Source organism: Copidosoma floridanum, unplaced genomic scaffold (assembly GCF_036245765.1).
Source record: "Copidosoma floridanum isolate Cflo_tuat_1 unplaced genomic scaffold, Cflo_Japanese_pri ptg000008l, whole genome shotgun sequence".
Lineage (NCBI taxonomy): Eukaryota > Metazoa > Arthropoda > Insecta > Hymenoptera > Encyrtidae > Copidosoma > Copidosoma floridanum.
In genome coordinates this window covers 2,138,551-2,157,407 of record NW_028321885.1, presented here as the reverse complement: position 1 = coordinate 2,157,407, position 18,857 = coordinate 2,138,551, and the positions used below count along the sequence as shown (strand labels likewise).

General features: G+C 38.1%; 1 protein-coding gene and 1 pseudogene across 1 annotated transcript in view; both read left to right on the top strand.

Annotated features, from left to right (window-relative positions):
- LOC106644555 (uncharacterized) overlaps positions 1–18,857 on the top strand; it is a 101,268-nt gene that overhangs the window by 46,641 nt on the left and 35,770 nt on the right. The gene's annotated exons all lie outside the window — the stretch shown is intronic.
- Positions 16,168–16,951, top strand: LOC149375271 (uncharacterized; annotated as a pseudogene).

Genomic DNA, 18,857 nt, shown 5'->3' with positions numbered 1-18,857 from the left:
CAGTATATCGTCGAACGAAGCATCCCACCCACCTCGTTCCAGGAACGAAATTTCAAGTCTCGCCCGCCGTATCCAGAGTGGTTTCGCCTCCAGGCGATGCAGGCTGAAAAGCGGTCTGGGTTATCACCGGAAGCAGCGTGACTTTCGTGATTGGCCTGGTGTATTCTCCCGTCGCCGTTCGGACGGTCACAGCTCGTACGAGGCCGTCCAGGCCAGGGTTAACGCCAGTTTTGCGGCCGAGAGACCAGCGGCCATCGGTCAAGAGCAGAGATGAGTCAAGGACGGTGACGATATCACCCATGGTCAGGTTCCGATGAGAGGTGATCCACTTCGATCGCTGTTGAAGAGTATTGAGATACTCCCGACTCCATCGGGCCCAGAATTGTGCTCTGATGCCCCGGACAAGCTCCCAGTGAGCCAGATGGTCGAGATCCTGATCGGGTGGCGCGGCCTCAATGATTGAATTGAGGGGTGCTCTGATGAGGAAGTGACCGGGGGTCAGCACGCCCAGGTCGTCCGTGTCGGACGACCTTTGACGGACTTGACCTCCCAGAGACCTTCAAAGTGAGGGGCCCTGGGTGGAATAAAATGGCACTCAATACCTTGATCCGCTAGGGCACCCGCGACGAGGTCCCACCGGTACTCAGCCAGATGGTCGAGATCCTGATCGGGTGGCGCGGCCTCAATGATTGAATTGAGGGGTGCTCTGATGAGGAAGTGACCGGGGGTCAGCACGCCCAGGTCGTCCGTGTCGGACGACCTTTGACGGACTTGACCTCCCAGAGACCTTCAAAGTGAGGGGCCCTGGGTGGAATAAAATGGCACTCAATACCTTGATCCGCTAGGGCACCCGCGACGAGGTCCCACCGGTGCTCAGCAAGACGGAGTGCGTCGCGCAACTTGGTGTCAGCTCGATGGAAGCACGTCGCGTTGTCGCTCCAGAGCTCAGACGGTTTTCTCCGGCGACCAGAGAAGCGGTTGAGAGCCGCAAGAAAGGAGACGGTTGATAGATCGCCTACGAGCTCCAGATGTAGTGCCTTCGTGGTGAGACAGACAAATATGGCAATGTAACCCTTCGTGGTGCGAACGTCTCGGCCCTTAGCTGCGAGGACGTGGAACGGCCCGGCGTAATCGATCCCAGTGCGACCGAAGGCGCGGAAGGGAGTAACTCGTGACCGCGGAAGAGTAGCCATCAACTGGACAGCTGATCGGGCTTGGAGGCGAGCACAAGTAACGCAACTGCGTAGAAAAGCCTTGATTTTCCAGAAGCCACCGATGATCCAAGCACGCCTGATGGTGTACGCGCTGGTGGTGCGAAAGCCCCGATGGAGCGCTCAGTGATGGGCCCACGCGATCGTTAGCGTGACGAGAGGGTAAGCGCCGTCAAGGATGGGTGGGTGTCACTCCGCAAAGGTCATCTCGGCGTGCTGGAGGCGACCGCCCACACGCAGAACGCCGTCTGTATGAACGAAGGCTGCGAGCGATGTCAGTGGGTGCCACTTGAGAAGGGCGCGGCCCGTGCGAAGCAATGCAAGTTCATCAGAGAAGGCACGCTGCTGGCTCAAGCGCACGCAAGCGAGGTAGGCTTCGGTCAAGTTGGTAGCTGTCGGTGCTGAGAGCATCGGTCGTGTAGGGGCTCGGCTGAGATGGAGTCTCACCCACCGACGCAGGTGGGTGAGGGTGCGCAGGAGGACGCCCAGATCGGAGAACAGTTGGAGCAGGTCAAACTCGACCTTTTGCGTGACGCTGCAGAGGCGAGGAGGTGAGGGCTGTGGCGGCTCGGAGGGCTCCTGGGGCTAACGATCAGGGCCTTCGGACAGCCAGGAAGGGCTAGTCCACCAAGTCTGCTGTCGGTGTAGAGTCTGGGCATCGGTGCCTCGAGACGCCACATCGGCAGGATTGTCATGAGTAGGCACATAGCACCAGATGTGCGGTGACAGTACCGCCTGGATGTGGGCGACGTAGTGGTCAACGAGAGCGTAGTTGGTCAGCTCGGCAGAGCGGAGCCAGCGTAAAACGACTTGGGAGTCGCACCAAGCGTAGCAGTGCTCAATAGGGATGTTCCACTCGCTGACGACCAAGCGCAGCAGTTTTGCAGCAAGCAGCGCGGCACGCAGCTCAAGGCGAGGGATCGTCATGCGGGCCTGGGGCGTGGCTGACGGCTTGAGGCTTCGGATGGGCGCAAGTTTCGTGTTGGCCAGCAGAATGTGGCAGCGGACTTGCCCTGAGGAGTCCTACAGCTGGGAGTACACCCATCGCGCGGCGGCTGGCGTCTGAAAAGACGTGGAGGTGAATCTTTGACGGAGACGAAGATCCAATCCAACGTGGAATGGAGAAGCCTTGGATTGATTTCAGCTCAGTGGTGAAAGCTGACCACCGATGAGCTATTGATGCAGGTACGACCTCATCCCAATCGAACCGGGCGCGCCAGAGATCTTGCACAAGGAGCTTGGCTTGGAGTATGGTCGGCGCGAGCCAACCGCAAGGATCGAAGAGGCTTGCGAGACCAGCAAGGATGCTCCGCTTGGTGTCCTGTTCTCGGGCTGCCGGGGGTGTGAGCCGGAAAGTATCCGAGGCTGGGTTTCAGCTGACGCCAAGCTCGCTGACGAGGCCGGCGTCACTGAGTTCACGCCACGTAGGGCGCAGGCGAGCTTCCTGGGTGAGGTCAGCCAGAAGTTTGGCGTCATTGGCGACCCATTTACGGAGTGGAAATACGCCTGAGCACAGCAGGCCGATTACTTGATCCCGAAGCTGGCGGGCCGTTTCGAGGTCATCGGCACCCGAGAGGATGTCATCCGCGTACCGATCGTTCATGACGACAGGTACGGCGTCCGGCCACAAGTGTCCTTCGTCATGACAGAGTTGTTGAATCACACGCAGTGACAAGTAGGGCAAGCAAGTCGCGCCATAAGTGACGGTGCGCAGTTGATAGTGTACAGGCGGCTGACTCGGATCGGGGCTCCAGACGATGCGCTGAAGGTCTGCGTCTCTCGGGTCGACCCAGATTTGGTGGAACATCATCTGGACATCGCTGCAGAAGGCGACGCGATGTCTCTGCCATCGCAGCAGGACTGTCGGTAGTGCGGCCTGGAGTCTCGGCCCGGAGTGCAGGATGTCGTTTAGGTGTAACCACTCAAGGTTGGGTGCGAGGCGTTAACAACGACGCGCAACTTTGGTCCAAGGTCCCCGTGTTGCCAGATGCCGTGGTGCGGGACGTAGCAGACCGTGCTGCTTGGTTTGGAGAGCTCTCGGCTGGAGAGCTGCTTCATATGACCAAGGGTGAGGTACTCGCTCATGAAGCGGTTATACTCGGTCACCATCTTTGAGTCCCGCTGGAGGCGACGGTGTAGAGATCACAGTGAGGCCAGGGCGCTAGTCAGGCTATCGCCGAGGAGCGGTGCAGCATTGGGCTTCATAGGCAAACGCACGATATAACGGCCGTCCGTGTCGCGCTGGTACACAGTGAGGCCGAAGGCCGAACTGTGCGGCCAAAAGTAAAAAAAAAAAGTTTCTAGTATGGGGTTTTTCGTCGTTGGGTTGGCTAAAGGGCTCCCCCTAGAGTTGGAAACCGTCTATAGTTATGCCCCTTTTGTCCAATCCCCCTCAAAATCTCAGTCGGAGAGCTACGCTTCTGCACAAACGCGCCTTTGGTAAACGCTTTCTTCATATGCGTGTGAAATTGGTTAAAAGAAGAATATCGCAGTCAGACAAATTGGAATCTACAGGTGAAAGTAAGTAGGACAAATAAAAAAATAGCTTAAGTACTAATTGTTAAGTAAACAATTGTCATAAATAATAATGTAAGGGCTATTTTTTGATCTTTTATTTGAAAAATTCTCGGGGTTTTCGATCAAAAAGTCAAGGTATCCTGCAGTATCCTGCTTCGAAACTTATGGGAGATATAAATAAAAGTATAAACTATAAAATAAAAAAAATTTTAGGTGCGGACTCCTGCGGTCTGAGTTTTTATGAACTTTTCTTTAAAAATAATGCAAAACAGTCAGTTACAGTATCTTACAGATTGGCCATAAAAAAATGGCGGGCTAGTAGTCAGGACGAAAAAAAATCCGTTGCGTCTAGAAAAAAGACTATTCAAGAAACTTTTAAAGAAAAATTGGGTTTGAATGTTGACAAACCAAAATCTGGTAGTGGAACTTCAAACGATGGAAACACGGCTCAAGTTTTTTTTTAAAATTATGACAAATCTGCTCAAATACTTGGAATTGATGAAGATATTATACATCGATTTCATATAGTATTGCAAACTATCGCAAGTGGCCATTACATCGACGTGGATAAATTTAGAAAGTATTGCCTGGATTGAGCTAAAGCAGTTGTCGAAAAATACGAATGGTATTATTTACCTACTTTAGTTCACAAACTTTTGATTCATGGCCCTGAAATCATCGAACAGTCACTGTTACCTATTGGGCAAATGTCTGAAGATGCTCAAGAGGCTTGTAATAGATATTTCAAAATATATCGGTTGCGTTTCGCAAGAAAAAATCACAGACAAAAAACGATGGAGGACGTTTTTAGAAGATTTCTGATTGCTTCTGATCCATACATTTCCAGTCTCCGAAAATAACCCACCAAACCTCTTAAACATTTATCGCAAGAAACACTAAATTTGTTAAAATCTCCATCAGACGATGCTGGGATTGTTGGTGAATTGTATTCTGACAGTTCTGCAGACACCGATGCAAGTACTGATGCGGAAGAAGGCGAATCTTATGACATTGGCAATGGAAACTTTTTTTCGTAATATTTAATGTTTTTTCAGCACACACCATGCTCAAATATGTTTTATTTGTAATTAAAAAAGTTTAATTTTGATAAAAAATTTGATTTATTTTTTAAATCTTAGTTTTATACTCAACAATAATTTATTAAACACAACTCCGATTCTTCATGGTGACTATTAATAAAAAAAATTTTTTTTCTATTTCCTTCTATTGTGAATTTTGTTAAAGTATTGTATTTTATTGTAATTTTCTGTAAATTGACAATAAAGTATGCAAAATGATATTAAAAAATTGCTTTTAATTATTAATTATTATTTCACATTTTAATCGAATTATTTCGCATAGCGTAGCGCCATATTGGATCCGCCATTTTGGATTTAATAATTTTAATAACAGATTCGTAATCAGCGACTTAAAAAACCCTCCTATATCAATTTTGAGAGCATTTCGTTCATTATTAATTTTTTTTGGTATGGCCAACCGCCGTATTGGATTCGCCATTTTGAATTTGTTAGTTCTGATAACAGATTCGTAATCAGCGACCCTATAAAACCCCCCTAGACCGATTTTGAGAGCATTTCGTTCATTATTCGAGTTTTTTTGGTATGGCCAACCACCATATTGGATCCGCCATTTCGAATTTGTTAGTTCTGATAACAGATTCGTAATCAGCGACCCCGAAAACTCCCCTACACCGATTTTGATAGCATTTCCTTTATTATTCGACTTTTGGCCGCACAGTTTGGCCTTCGGCCTTACTGTGCGGTAGTTGGCGAAAATCCGCTCGCAGTCAATGTCATTGGGCGCGCGGTGGCAGACGGAGGGTACCTCTCTAGTTCCCAAAAGCGCTGGAGTAGCATGATGAGCTCGCAATTCCAGGGTGGAGCCAGCTTATCGTGCAATGTCGGACACGTGACGGCGCTGTCCAAGGGGCACCCAGGAGCACACCCGACTAGAGTCCAGCCAAGTGCTGTATGCTGACCGACGATCTCTCCACGTTGACGGTACCCAGGGCGCAGCAGACGGCTGTAGACCTCGGCGCCGATGAGAATATCAACCGCACGAGAAAGGCCAAAGTCAGAGTCGGCGAGTTTCTGCAGGCTGGCCCAGACTCGCAGGATGCTGGAATCGAGCGGGGCCGCAGGAGTTGAAAAACCGAGGTGGGGTATGCACAGCGCCTTCAGATGCAAACTGGGGGTGCCATCCCCTGGCATCAGACGCAGGCTGGCGCGGAGTGTCGACCTTACGGCGTGTTCGCCGCTGATGCCTGATACGCTAGTTCTAGAATCCTCCAAAGGGGCCTTTAGGTGGCGAGCGAGCTTGAGAGAGATGGCCGAGATCTCAGAGCACGGGTCGAGGAGTGCTCTCACGGTGACGATGGGCCCCCGGCCGCCACTGAGTTGGACGAGCGCGGTCGGAAGCACCACGAGTCATTGCCGGGACTTATCAGGAGTCTTGTGGAGATCGGAGCTGGTCGGCTTCACATGTTTGGGTGGGTCCGAAGATACTGGAGCTTCGGACCGGCGCTTGCGTCTGTCATGCAGCAGACTGTGGTGCGCCGTCCGGCAGCGCTGGCAGACTGACTTGGAGGAGCAGTCATGCAGGAAGTGCCCTGGCTTCAGGCAGTTGCAGCATAACTTCTCCTGGAATACGATGTGCGTCTTGGCGGCTGGATTCAGATCCCGGTACTGACCGCAATGCCCGAGATAGTGGGGTTTGTCACAAGCCAGGCAGTTCGCTGGGGTCTCCTGGGTCGTGAGGGAGCGGAAATTGCGCCCTGCGTGCGTCGAGGAGGGCCCTCGTAAGCTGGCAAAGCCAGCTGAGCGCGCTAGATGAGAAGCCTCTACGAAGCTGAGAGTGCGGCATCTGCGCCACAGAAAAGCAGCCAGCATGGTAAAGGTGGCCCAGGAATCACCGGGCACGTCGCTGGAAATCTCCAGCTTCTCCAGCTCGTCTTACCAAGCACGTCTTGTGATAGCGTCCATGCCCGTTGCTGCAAACGCGATGAACCAATCATTCCAGGAGGCGACAGGGCGGCCGAGAGCACTAAGCTGATCGCGATGACGTTCAAGCGTGTCCAACAGCGCTTGAAGACCTCCGACAGAAAGTCTTTGAGCTGTGCAAAAAAATTCTACCTTATAATTTCTGATACTTTTAGTTATCTTCAAAACTTAAGCTAGTTTTAAATGACCAGGAGTCATGCAAATTTTGGACTTTTTAAGATTATAAATACTTTGGGTAGTGTAAAGTTATTCACAGTGACGTAAATAATATACTTTTTTTCCTGTTAATTGTAGTTACTTGAAAAATAACTAAAATGACGTTATTTAACATAAGTACTTATTATAATGTAAGCAAATTAAAGCAGTCTAGTCTAAATACAAGCACATGTTCATAATAAATACGAGTTCTACGTGCCACACCAAGCGATATAGTCAGTCAAGCCCTAGTTTTTATCGTAAGAAGTCGCTCTTTAGCAGGTAATATCATGATGTATTGGAGACATTAAGCTTATTTCTTACTATACATTATTCTACTGTATACACTACCTCACAAGCCAGACTTTACGTGAGATGATGCAAAAAGTGTGAGAACTGTATATGACTGAATTTACAGCTTTGCAGATAATTAATTGAAAACAGAAAAAAAAAATTAAAAAATATAATTTTCCGCTAAGTATAAACGAATAGTAAAGGAATTCAAGGCTGCTAGTGAAAAGGCGTTTAGAGCAGTGCCAGCAAGCTATATGTACGTTGGATACTATAAAAATCTCATATTCAATGAAGCAAAAGGTATAGAATTCTTTAAATCAAGAATAAAGAAAAAATCCGATACAAAAAGTACAGAGAATAACAGTTAATGTAAGCTAAGAACATTCTATACACTAATAAAAGGACAATGTTATAAATATAAATTAAGGTCGATTTAACCATCAACAAGTTGCCTATGCCAGAGACACACAGTAAGAAAAAGGAGGTTATCGAGGCAACAGCAGAGTTAGATGTAAATACAGAAAAAATAGTAGAAGCAGAAGTTTGAAAAACACAATGAGCAAAGAATGTTAACACAACAACAAGACACGTCAGGAATGTTAAACGCTCATAGTATGCATGAAAAACGAAAAGTTAATGACTTTTAAACAGGTAACAAAATCGATTTGATATTAAATATTGTTAGTATTAATGACATTGTTATTAAAGAAACATTCTTCAGTAAATATATAAGCTTGAACAAACTATTGAAAGTGAGTGTGGTAGCCGGGAAAAAAATTGGAAGCTACAAAAATAGTAAAACAAAAAAGTTTATTTTAATCGTAAGCCATAGGTGTCATATATTAATTTTAGAATTGTTTATTTTGTATAAAAATCGAGGAAAAATATTTTAAGAACGTAAAACATTGTAAAAGTTAAGGAAGTTGTAGTGACCGATCATGTAGCAAAAACATATATACAACAAATAATGGACTTGCGGTAATTGCACAACGTGAAAATGGTGTTTACTGTTTAAAAAATTATTTAAATAATTTTGTTTAGAAATATGTTTGTTTGACTTAAAAACGACAATAACAAATAAAATTATAGTCAATTATGTACCAAAAAAAGTAGCTTATATCATTAGGCCGCATAAGTTTTTAATCATTAAATAAATTAACTGAAAACAGAGTGATTCACAAAGTGCCAGATAAATATTAAAATAAAATGCGTAATTTGTATAAAAAGTATGATAAAAAACGAATCTTTGAGAAAAATGAGAAGTCCAAGAAAATTCAAGAAGTTATCTATGAAATAAGAAGTAATGATACTTTTCAACAATCATAACTCAACAAAATGAACTCGCAAAAATCTGAGATGAAAAATAAGTTCAGAATAGCGGAGTGCCTTATGTATTATATAAAATTAAGTGTAAAATAAATTAAATAATCGAATTTAAGAAGAACAAATCCAAAAACATGCAGTTTTGACTGGATAAAATAATTACGATTAATCATTTAACAAAAATGGTAGCAGAACGTTGTAAGGTCTGTAACTATTTGTTTCTTTAGTAGATGCTCCTTGATTACTAATTTTAGTTGACCATAAGAAAACAAAGGTGTTTTGTAGTGAAATTCTAATTTATCAAAACTTTGACCTTGTAATTTATTAACTGTCATCAAAAAAGCTAGAACGAACTTGAAAATTGTTTTCTGTCTGTAATAAACGGTAAAGAGTAACTATTCCTCGTATTAAACGTGATTTTTAGTATAAAAACTTTATTACCAGACTTTCACTGGTTATTATTTCTGTTTCTAAATTATATTTGAATAATTTTATTAAACGTTATCTAGTGCTATTGCCAAACCCATTAAATATACTTAAATTATTTATTAGTTTATTCATACCCTTTACTTTAAAATTCATAACTAGTGGTGGTAATCTTTCATGTATATTTTTTTAGGTTCTTACAGAAAAATTTATGTTTATATTTTCATCAGTGCAATCACTACTTTTATATTTTCATAATCTGTGCTGCAATAAGTATGTTATTTTACTTTAATATAATTTAAAATTTTATTACTAAGAATGTACGAAAATTCATTATAAGTTTTTAGAACTACTTTGTTTAGGCAGCTGGTATGGATATGGTAGCGTAACGTTACAAGCTTCTTTATGCATTTTTTACATTTTAGAGTCGTGTTTAACTTAACCTTAAGTAATAGCAGGGTATTTAATTGCACTGTAATGTATGGTATCAGTTATTTTTAAACTTTTAAAAGATTTAGCTTTGGTCACCCAATTTAAAATTTATTAAAAAAAAAACGCTCAAAGTCCTCAAGTGACACTATATTCAATCAACTTATTATTAAATTACGTCTAACTCTTCTTTTTCTAATCAAAGTTCTTACTGTTAAATTAAAACAGTAATATTCTGAAATATTCACGTCCATAATTTTTTTGTGAAACCATCTATTTCATTTTATTTAAACCAAGCCGTTAATGCCGTTTCAGAGTTTTCTATTACTTTAAGCATATTATTTTCTTAAAAAGCTATTTATTGCTTGTTTTTAATATGTACTGGTACATTAAATACATAACAACTACATCCATACAAAGAAAACTCTTGCAATCGTCATGCGGCTTTTATGGGACTAAGATAGTGGCCATCTATATACTCTGATATTTCATCAAAAATTTCTGCATCATGTTTTTGTTACTCGTATCGGTTTTCGTGATTTTACGCAAAGCTCTATCTCCTCCTTTATAAACATAATCAAAAATATACTTTTTACTTCAAATAGATGCAAAATACTCAACATTAATGTGGCAATCATACTTCGTTAATAAAAATGGATTGTATGGTACTACCAATGAATTATCAACTAAAATTTTTTGATTACTATTTTTAATTCTATACATGGAATCATCACATCTTTTGTTACTTTTTTTGTAATTTGGGTATCTATTTTTTTGTAACAAAAGTACGATTAGTGCGCTATTATGAAAACTTTTTTGTACAAATTATTTGATGACTGGTAAGACATGGACTATGTTAACCATGAGGTCTATGAAGCATGTGTTTAATAACTAATCTTTGCATTTGTGAATCAAGAGATAGTTTTACTGAAATATATTAATCTATGTCTATAGTAGCAGATAGTTAATTGATTGGATGGAATGTTACAATAATATGAGAATGAGGTGATTTTCTTTTTTAATTCAATAGTAAGCGTAAGCAATGACTTTTCCAAAAATATTGTGTTTAGTTATCTCGTCTAAGATTAATTTAATTTTTTATAAAATAATGTAACAGTTATACTTAACATATTATTTAGAGTGGTACCTTTAAAATAGTTTTTTTTTAATTTGCTTGGTTTATTTATATCAAGGGTTAAATGTGATGGTGATAAAAAAATCAGATCGTCCAAAGTTTCGCATTCTTGCCATTGCATCTTGATAATATTTTTGCATATACCTAGTACCACCGACGCATGTTACAAGTAAAATGAATATATTTCTAACATTATTGTGTTTAATATTTTTGAACTTATTGTAGCAACTTCAAATTAAGTGATCTATAAGATTTTGATAACATTCAATTTTTAAAATTTTATGGTATTTTTGGAAGAAGCTTATACTGTTGTTTTCTATTGTAATATATGCATGCAAGAAAATTGTTGTGTCAATCTTCCAGCATAGTGTATGGGACGAAAAATTTTACTATTGGGTCGATAAAAAGTTCGATGAAAGTAATATTGAAACAACGTAAGATTTTCTGCTCCAGTTAAAAATTTTTGTTCATCGCATGTACTTCATCCTACATCTTTGACTGGAAATAATAAAGAAAATACCATGAGATCCACGTGCTGTATTCGGTATAAAGCATAAATAATGCAATCTATAAGGGTGTTAATAAATTAGATAGTTATATTTATATGATCCTTTCCGTAGAAATGTTAAATAATATAAGTGAAAGCTTTCCACTTCATGAACATTAATTTAAAATACGAACAATAGTACCGTTAACTCGATTTTTTTTATATCAGATGGCTTATGCGACGGTACACGATTGCGAATTACCAAATTGTTGAAGTATAAGGTAAAAGGCGAAATAGCTACGGGAGAAAAATAAGGTAATAATATTTTTTACTCCAAAAATTACATTGGATACCAAAAATACTTTATCATTATTTTTTATTCTATACAGAGAACAATTTTCATTAGTTGTAGCATTTGCTATGACTATAAAAAAAGTCTCAAGGTCAAAGTTTTGATAATGTGAAAATATTCTTTAAAAAACTTTTATTTTCTTACGGTCAATTGTACGTGGCTTTATCAAGATACAAGAATCAAAAACAAAATTTTTGTTTTAATTGATAGAGAAAATATTTAAGATACTAAAAATACAGTTTGGGAAAAATTTTTAATAATTAGTTATAATGTATCTACTAATAACGACATAATTTAAGTATTCGTATATGTATAGGCAAAATTTATTCCCTAATAAAACATCCCATAAATGTATATTGTGTTTATCTATTCAACTAATTTCAATAATAATTTGAAATAAATAGAGATGGACCTAAGTCTTCGTGATTTAATAGGGCTTCATAAGTTGACTTATAAGATACATTATTATAAAGCGAAATATTTACGAATCGTTTTAATAATCAAATAAATGTTATATAAATTTATGTATGTACTGGTTTCATTACCACACATACAAAATAATATAATATATTCACATAAAAATTAACATTTTTCACATCATTAATGCTAACAAAAAAAAACTTAGAGTACCAAGAACCTTACACTTACTAGTAAATTGAAATATAATTTATATAAATCGGTTTCTTATGGGACTCTTAGTTGTTTAAATAAAACGGTTTGTAATTATTCGCATGATTAAAATCCATCTGTTTGCCTCCTGAGCGATGTGAAGAAATCGATGAAGAAATAGTTTATTGAAAAAAAAACCTTGTTCTTATTAGTTAACGTTTTTTAGAAATGAACATTTTTACAGTACAAAAATAAATATGACATATTATTGCTATCATGTATTAAATTATATTTTCATTGAAAGACTTTGAGAAAGACATAAATTAATAAATAATCTTTTAACTACTAATATAAACGGTTTTATATGGTGAAACGTTGCTTGGAATACACTACACAGTTAACGATATGATATAAAAGTTAACTCTATAATTTCATATATAATTGTAATAACGCTTTGCTTAACAACCCCCTGTAATTTAATCATAACTTTAAACTTTTTTTTAACGATGGAATAATTCATTTTTTTTTAATTATTTAATAATGAAGCAATTTAAAAGTAATAGATTATTCCATATACGACACATATACGTCTATATACACATGAAAATTTGAGAAAGATTGTATGATCTCTGTCAGGTTTCCCAAAAGTATTGGGGGGGTGGGGGTGGCTGGGGGTCACGAAAAAATTTGTGGGGATTTGTGGGGTGGCTGTAGGGGGTTTGTAGAGGGGGGGTTTAAGGGGGGTCTTGTAAAAAAGAGCGATGTGTTAAAATAAGCTAGAAAATGACGAGTTTTTACCTTATTTTGTGGGAGGGGTGAATAGGGGTATGTGGGGGGGGGGCTGTTGGGAGTTGTGTAGAGTGCTCTTCCTAGATAACTATATAATGTAGAAAGATATATAAGGAATTAAAGTACAAATAATACCAAAACATGAATTATTTAACACGGATAAGTAAAAAAAAACACGAAAAAAGTGGCAAGAAACTTTACTTACAAAAACTACGAGCTGAGAAAATTTTTTGAAGAAAAAAAAATCGATTTAAAACAAGTTATAACATTACTTTAGTTCTCATAAACCAAACACTTATTTACAAGAATATAACAAATACAAAACGCAAATAGTATGTACGCTTCAGAAAAATTATTCTTAGAATTCAGAAATCATCGTTTATCAGAAATGCAATAACTTTAAAATTCAACTAAATACACGATTTGATCAATTATATGTTTTCCAGAAAAAGATTTTAGAGTTTATGAAAGACTTCTGAAACGTATGAATGCATGAGTAGACAATTACTCACAATAACACAAATATAATAAAATAATTAATATAGTGTTTAAGCGTAAAATACCGTTTACCCTTCTAATCTAAAAAAGAAAAAGTGACAAGTTATATGTCAATACTCTCTCTCAGCTGCAAAAAGAGCCTTTCATTATATACCACGCACTAGACGACGCTCACCTAGCAATTTAGATATATAGCCGCACATGTTATATTAAAAATTCCTGCGTTGTGTACTCTCTGCGCGCTTGATTCCACTCTCTTAGTTTAGTTTCTGGACATAACACATAGTATACTTATCGTTCCGTCTGCAAACGTAGATCTATAAAAAAACAGCAACTATCGTATACATGCATTTTCTGAACAAGCATTCAAACTGGAAAAATTTTTTTATATTGGTTGTACACACGCATTAAGACCAAACATAAAATCTACTTTTTCTCTATTATCCATAATCAATTATGTGTAGCACGTCAAATGCATGATTATCGGGATTATTTTTATATGTATGTATCTCATTATTTCTTTATTCTTTGTGTCTTCTATGACGTATGGCAAGAACCGAATGAAATATATTTTTCTGAAATTAATAAGCAAAATATAATAAAACTATCAAAACAAATTTTTCTCTCAAACGTGGTCATATCTAACTAAAGAAAAAAAGATAAGACAGAATATAGTATAAAAATAAATAAAAAAGAATAAACACGCATACCACTTAAGTTATACCACAAACTTTATAATTAAACAGAAAAAATGGTCCACGAAAACGATCATTTAGCTGATACTAATATAACAGTTGCTGAAGCATTGATGAAGTCCCTTAATGCCAATTTCTCGTTTCAACATGCAATCAAGTCAATTAAGTCTATTCCTACATTCAATGGTAAAATTATTCTGAGGATAGTGACTACAGAGGACTGTATTTAAGTTATTTAAAATAGAATCCGTTGGTTTAGAGACGATCGAAGAGATTTATATAAAAGAGCAGTGTTGCACAATCTGTGAGATGCTGCACGTAAAAGCATGAGCAGCCAAAACTTCGAAGACCTTGAGGCATTTATAATACATTTAAGATAAAGATATGCAACAGGAAAAACTGTTGCTTGTCATCAAGATTAGGTAAAGAAAGTGCATCAACGATCAGGGCAATCAGTGGGCAATCATATTGATTATGCAAGCCTACTGCTGAGCGGTGCAGAAAAGGCTTTGATAGAAGATAAGAGCAACGCGTACAACGTGCGTATGATAACGCGAATAAGAGGCATGGTGCTAGACATGTTTAAAAAATGACTAGCACCTACGATAAGCCAACAGGTAAATACGAAAGAATTTGTTTTCTTAGCCAACGCCTTTGTTTATGCATTGAGATTAAAGAGCTAAATAAGAGCGGGTATAATCCCAGACACAAAAATAGTTAAAATAACTCACATAAACAGCAGAATAGATGTTCTGACCAATTTTCCTCGTTGCATTAAATAAAACTATTCAATGAACACAAAATTAACGATCAGAATCACAATCCTAATAAGCAATTCAATAATAATCCAAATTTTCAAGGAATATTTAGGTACACTGAATGAAGTCAATATCATGAAAAATAAGAAAATAATAATAACAATTAGCATAATGATTTTAATTAATATAACAATAAGAATCCTGATAGTTATTGTGCACAACAAAATTCAAATTTTCATTCTTGAAATAACCAATCTGGTTATCAAGGCTGGACAAATAGTCTTAATAGATACCCCAAATATAATAATTGTTGTAATTACAACAATTTTAACGAACAATTTTTTAATTCTAAATATTAGAGGCAAAATTTTTAGAATCATCAACAGCCAAAAGACAATTATTCACCATGTCGTTCAAACTTGCTGGTGGCTCCCCCCCAGCGTTGTACAGAGGTGAGCTTCCAGCGTTTTAATCAGAACTAAATACCAAGGACTACGGCTCAGGTGATAAATATTACAACAAAAGCAAAATCGCTCACATTGGTACGTGACAGGGACTTGGTGCAGACAACATGCCAACAAGCATAAAGTTTTCAGTTCCAGAAGAAAATAATCATTTTATTACATTTATGCTTGATAATGGCACTACCACAAACCTGATTCATTAAATTAGTGGCTCCTATATTTATCGATAGAGACTACTGAAATCAATAATCTCACCGGAATTATATCCCAACCAGTTTTAATAAAAAAAACAATATTTATGTGTTTTTTTTTTTTTTTATATTATAGTGCTCTACGTCCGGCTCCTTTTAATAAGGGCACTAATATGGGCACTTAGCACTTTGGAGAAGGAAGAGAAGAGGGATAAAGGAAGCCACCCATTACTGGGAGGGGGGTAGGGGTAAATTAGGCAATTTTTGCTGCTAGAAGGTCGCCTAAACCCTCCTCGAGGAGCATTGCGTGGTGAAAAAGCACATGTGAAAAACCACAGAGGTACTTGCCCGAAAAAGTCGCACTGGCCGGGAATTAAACCACGGTCTCCCGCGTGCCAATCCACGACCTAGCCGACCGAGCCATCGCGCGCTCAATATTTATATGTAAGCTTGAGCGTAGCTAAGCTTGGCTTTGTTGTTGGTAGTTCTGGTAGGAGACAGTGAGTGAGTAATGTAATTCCGAGCTGTGAGTTTCGTATGATTTGTTGTGATTGTAGTTTTGTAGAGGAGATTTTGCTATTAACAATTGTATTGATTCAGGTTGGTGTAAAGTGTGCGGTTTGATTGCAATATTTTATTTAGCTTTGCTATTATGTACATATTGTTTTTTATAATACAGTTATTTTACTGCATCTTATTTGTTTTGCTTCAAACCTTCAGAACGACCAATCCAAAATTTAAGCTCTTTAAATTTGTGGCTTACAAATCAATATAATGGAGATGAAAGCAAAATTTTTGTTTGTTTTGGAGGCTGGAGCTGATAATAAGAGTACTATTGTAAAGGTGAAGAAGATTCAGCTGCAGGATCAAGAGGAGAGTTTTTTGTTTCCAGTTGATAAGCAGACTAGTGCTCATCATGCTAGGCTTTTTGATACGGCAGTGGTAAAAAATGTCGTTAAAAGTTTGAAAATTAGAAGTAAATATCGTAATGTGTTGTTGACATTATCTAACGAACTTAAAGATATATACTTAGATAGCGAAGGTAATGTTGTTTTGTTTCATGAATATCTGGAAGAGGCTAGTTTTGATGTAAATAATAAAGTGACTGTTAATAAACCGAATGTTGATCAATCGAAAAAGATAGGGGTAGAGGAATTTGTGATTGAGAAGTTTAACGGTGATAATTTGGATGCTGGAGTGTGGATAACATTATTTGTTCAGGAGTGTATCAGGATTGGAGTGGATAAGAATAAACATGTTGAGTTTTTAAGATTATTTTTGAAAGGACCAGCATTGGACTGGTATTTTGTATTTATTAGACAAAATTCTATAATAAATTGGGAAGCGTGAAATAATTCCTTCATTGACACTTTTAATGTGCAGTCCTGGACAGATGTTGCGTATGCGATTGGCTATAAATTTTATAAGGGTTCTTTAATCAATTTTGCTTTAAAAAAAAAAAAGGTTGTTGTTGTTGGAGAGTGATGAGAGTACGTCTGTAAATACTCAGATTAATGTGATTGTAATCAGTCTACCAAGTTTTGTGCAAAAAAATTAGAAAAAAAGTCGATTGTAAATATTAAATGTTTGATGTCTAAATTAAAACAATTTGGTAGGGTAAACGATGAAAAAAAAATAATGTAAATAAAAAGTTGAGTGAAAAAAAATCTTGCAGGATTTGTGAAAGATTAGGGTTTAAAAATAGATTTCATGCGAAGAGTTTTTGTTATACCATAGATAGAAAGAGTAAGAATGAAAATATACGAATAATTAATAAAAATGAGATTCAGGAAGTGGTAGCTAATAGCGAGCAGGCAAAAAACAAATAGTTCCCCCACTCATTAAGATCAGAATATTGGCAAATGAACGTCCAGCAGTGGGTATATATGACTCTGGATCAAATGTGTCACTGGTTGGCAACAAATTTCTGAGTAAGGATTTAAATTTTAAGAATGTGATGAGTGGGAGGAATATTTCAAAGGGTGTGGCAGGTTTGGCGAACACTAAAGGATTAGTTATGTTAAAAATTAAAATTGGTAATTTAGAGGAATATTTTTAATTTTTTATTGTTAGTGATGGTGCTATAAATTGTGAATTTTTGTTGGGTTTAGACATGAAGATAGAAATATGAAGATAGAAGAAATTGTGAAGAATAAGAAACATGTTTTTGCTACATCTAAGTTTAATATTGGTATAGTGAAGGGTTATGAGGCTGTGGTGAAGTTGACTGAAAATAAGTATGATTCTAAAAAGCTTTATAGATGTTCATACCAGGATAAAATGGAAATTGAAAGGCAGGTGAATGATTTGTTGGAAGCTGGTTTGATAGAGGAGTCAAGCAGTCCTTATGCAGCTCCTGTGACTATGGTCTTTAAGAAAGAAGAGGGAAAAAGATCAAGATTGTGCATGGATTTTAAAGAGTTGAATAGGATTGTAGTAACTGAAAGTCAACCGTTTCCGAAAATAGATGATTTGACTGTGTGTGCTAGAGGTTGTAAGGTTTTTTCCAAGTTGGATGTTAATTCTGCTTTTTGGTCAGTCCCAGTGCGTACAAAGGATAGATATAAGTTGGCTTTTGTTACGCATCACGGGCACTGGCAGTGGAATTGCTTACCATTTGGATTAAAATCAGCGCCAGCGATCTTCCAGAGAATTTTGGCAGGAGTAACTAGAAATAATAAGTTGGATTCATTTGCTGTAAATTACATGGATGATATTCTTGTGTTTTCTAAGAATTACGAAGAACATATGATTCATGTTGAACTGGTATTAAAAGCATTAGTAGAACAGAATTTTAAATTGAACAAGAAAAAGTGCCAATTTGCTCAGGAGAGAATTACTTATTTGGGTCATGAAATTGGAGGTAATATGATTAGGCCAATGAATGATAATGTGGAGGCTATTGAGAAGTTTCCTGTGCCTCAAACAAGGAAGCAGGTAAGACAGTTTTTGGGCAAAGTAAATTTTTATTTAGAATTTATACTAAATCATGTTGTTTTGCTGGATCCCTTGAGGAACTTACTGAGAAAAGAGGTTGTTTTCTTTTGGTCTGAAAAATGTAAAAAGAGTTTTGAATCGATAAGGGATTATTTGTGTTCAGTTCCTGCTTTGGCAATATTTGACCCAGAGGCTCCAATTTATATTTTCACTAATACAAGCATTGAGGAAGTGGAAGCAATTTTAAAGCAGCCACAGGAAGATAAATCGATAAAGTCAGAATTTTTCTTTTCGAGGAAATTAACTCCAGCCCAGAAGAATAAAAAAGCAATATTTATTGAATGTTTAGCCATTGAATAAGTGATATTGTATTGGCAATATCATTTAATCGGTAAGAGGTTTATTATTCTTTCTGATCATAGACCTCTGGAAAATTTGAATGTTAAAAAAGTAAGGATGAAGAATTGATACAAATTTTTAATTATATTTTTCAGTTTGACTTTGAAATAGTATACAACCCTGGAAAG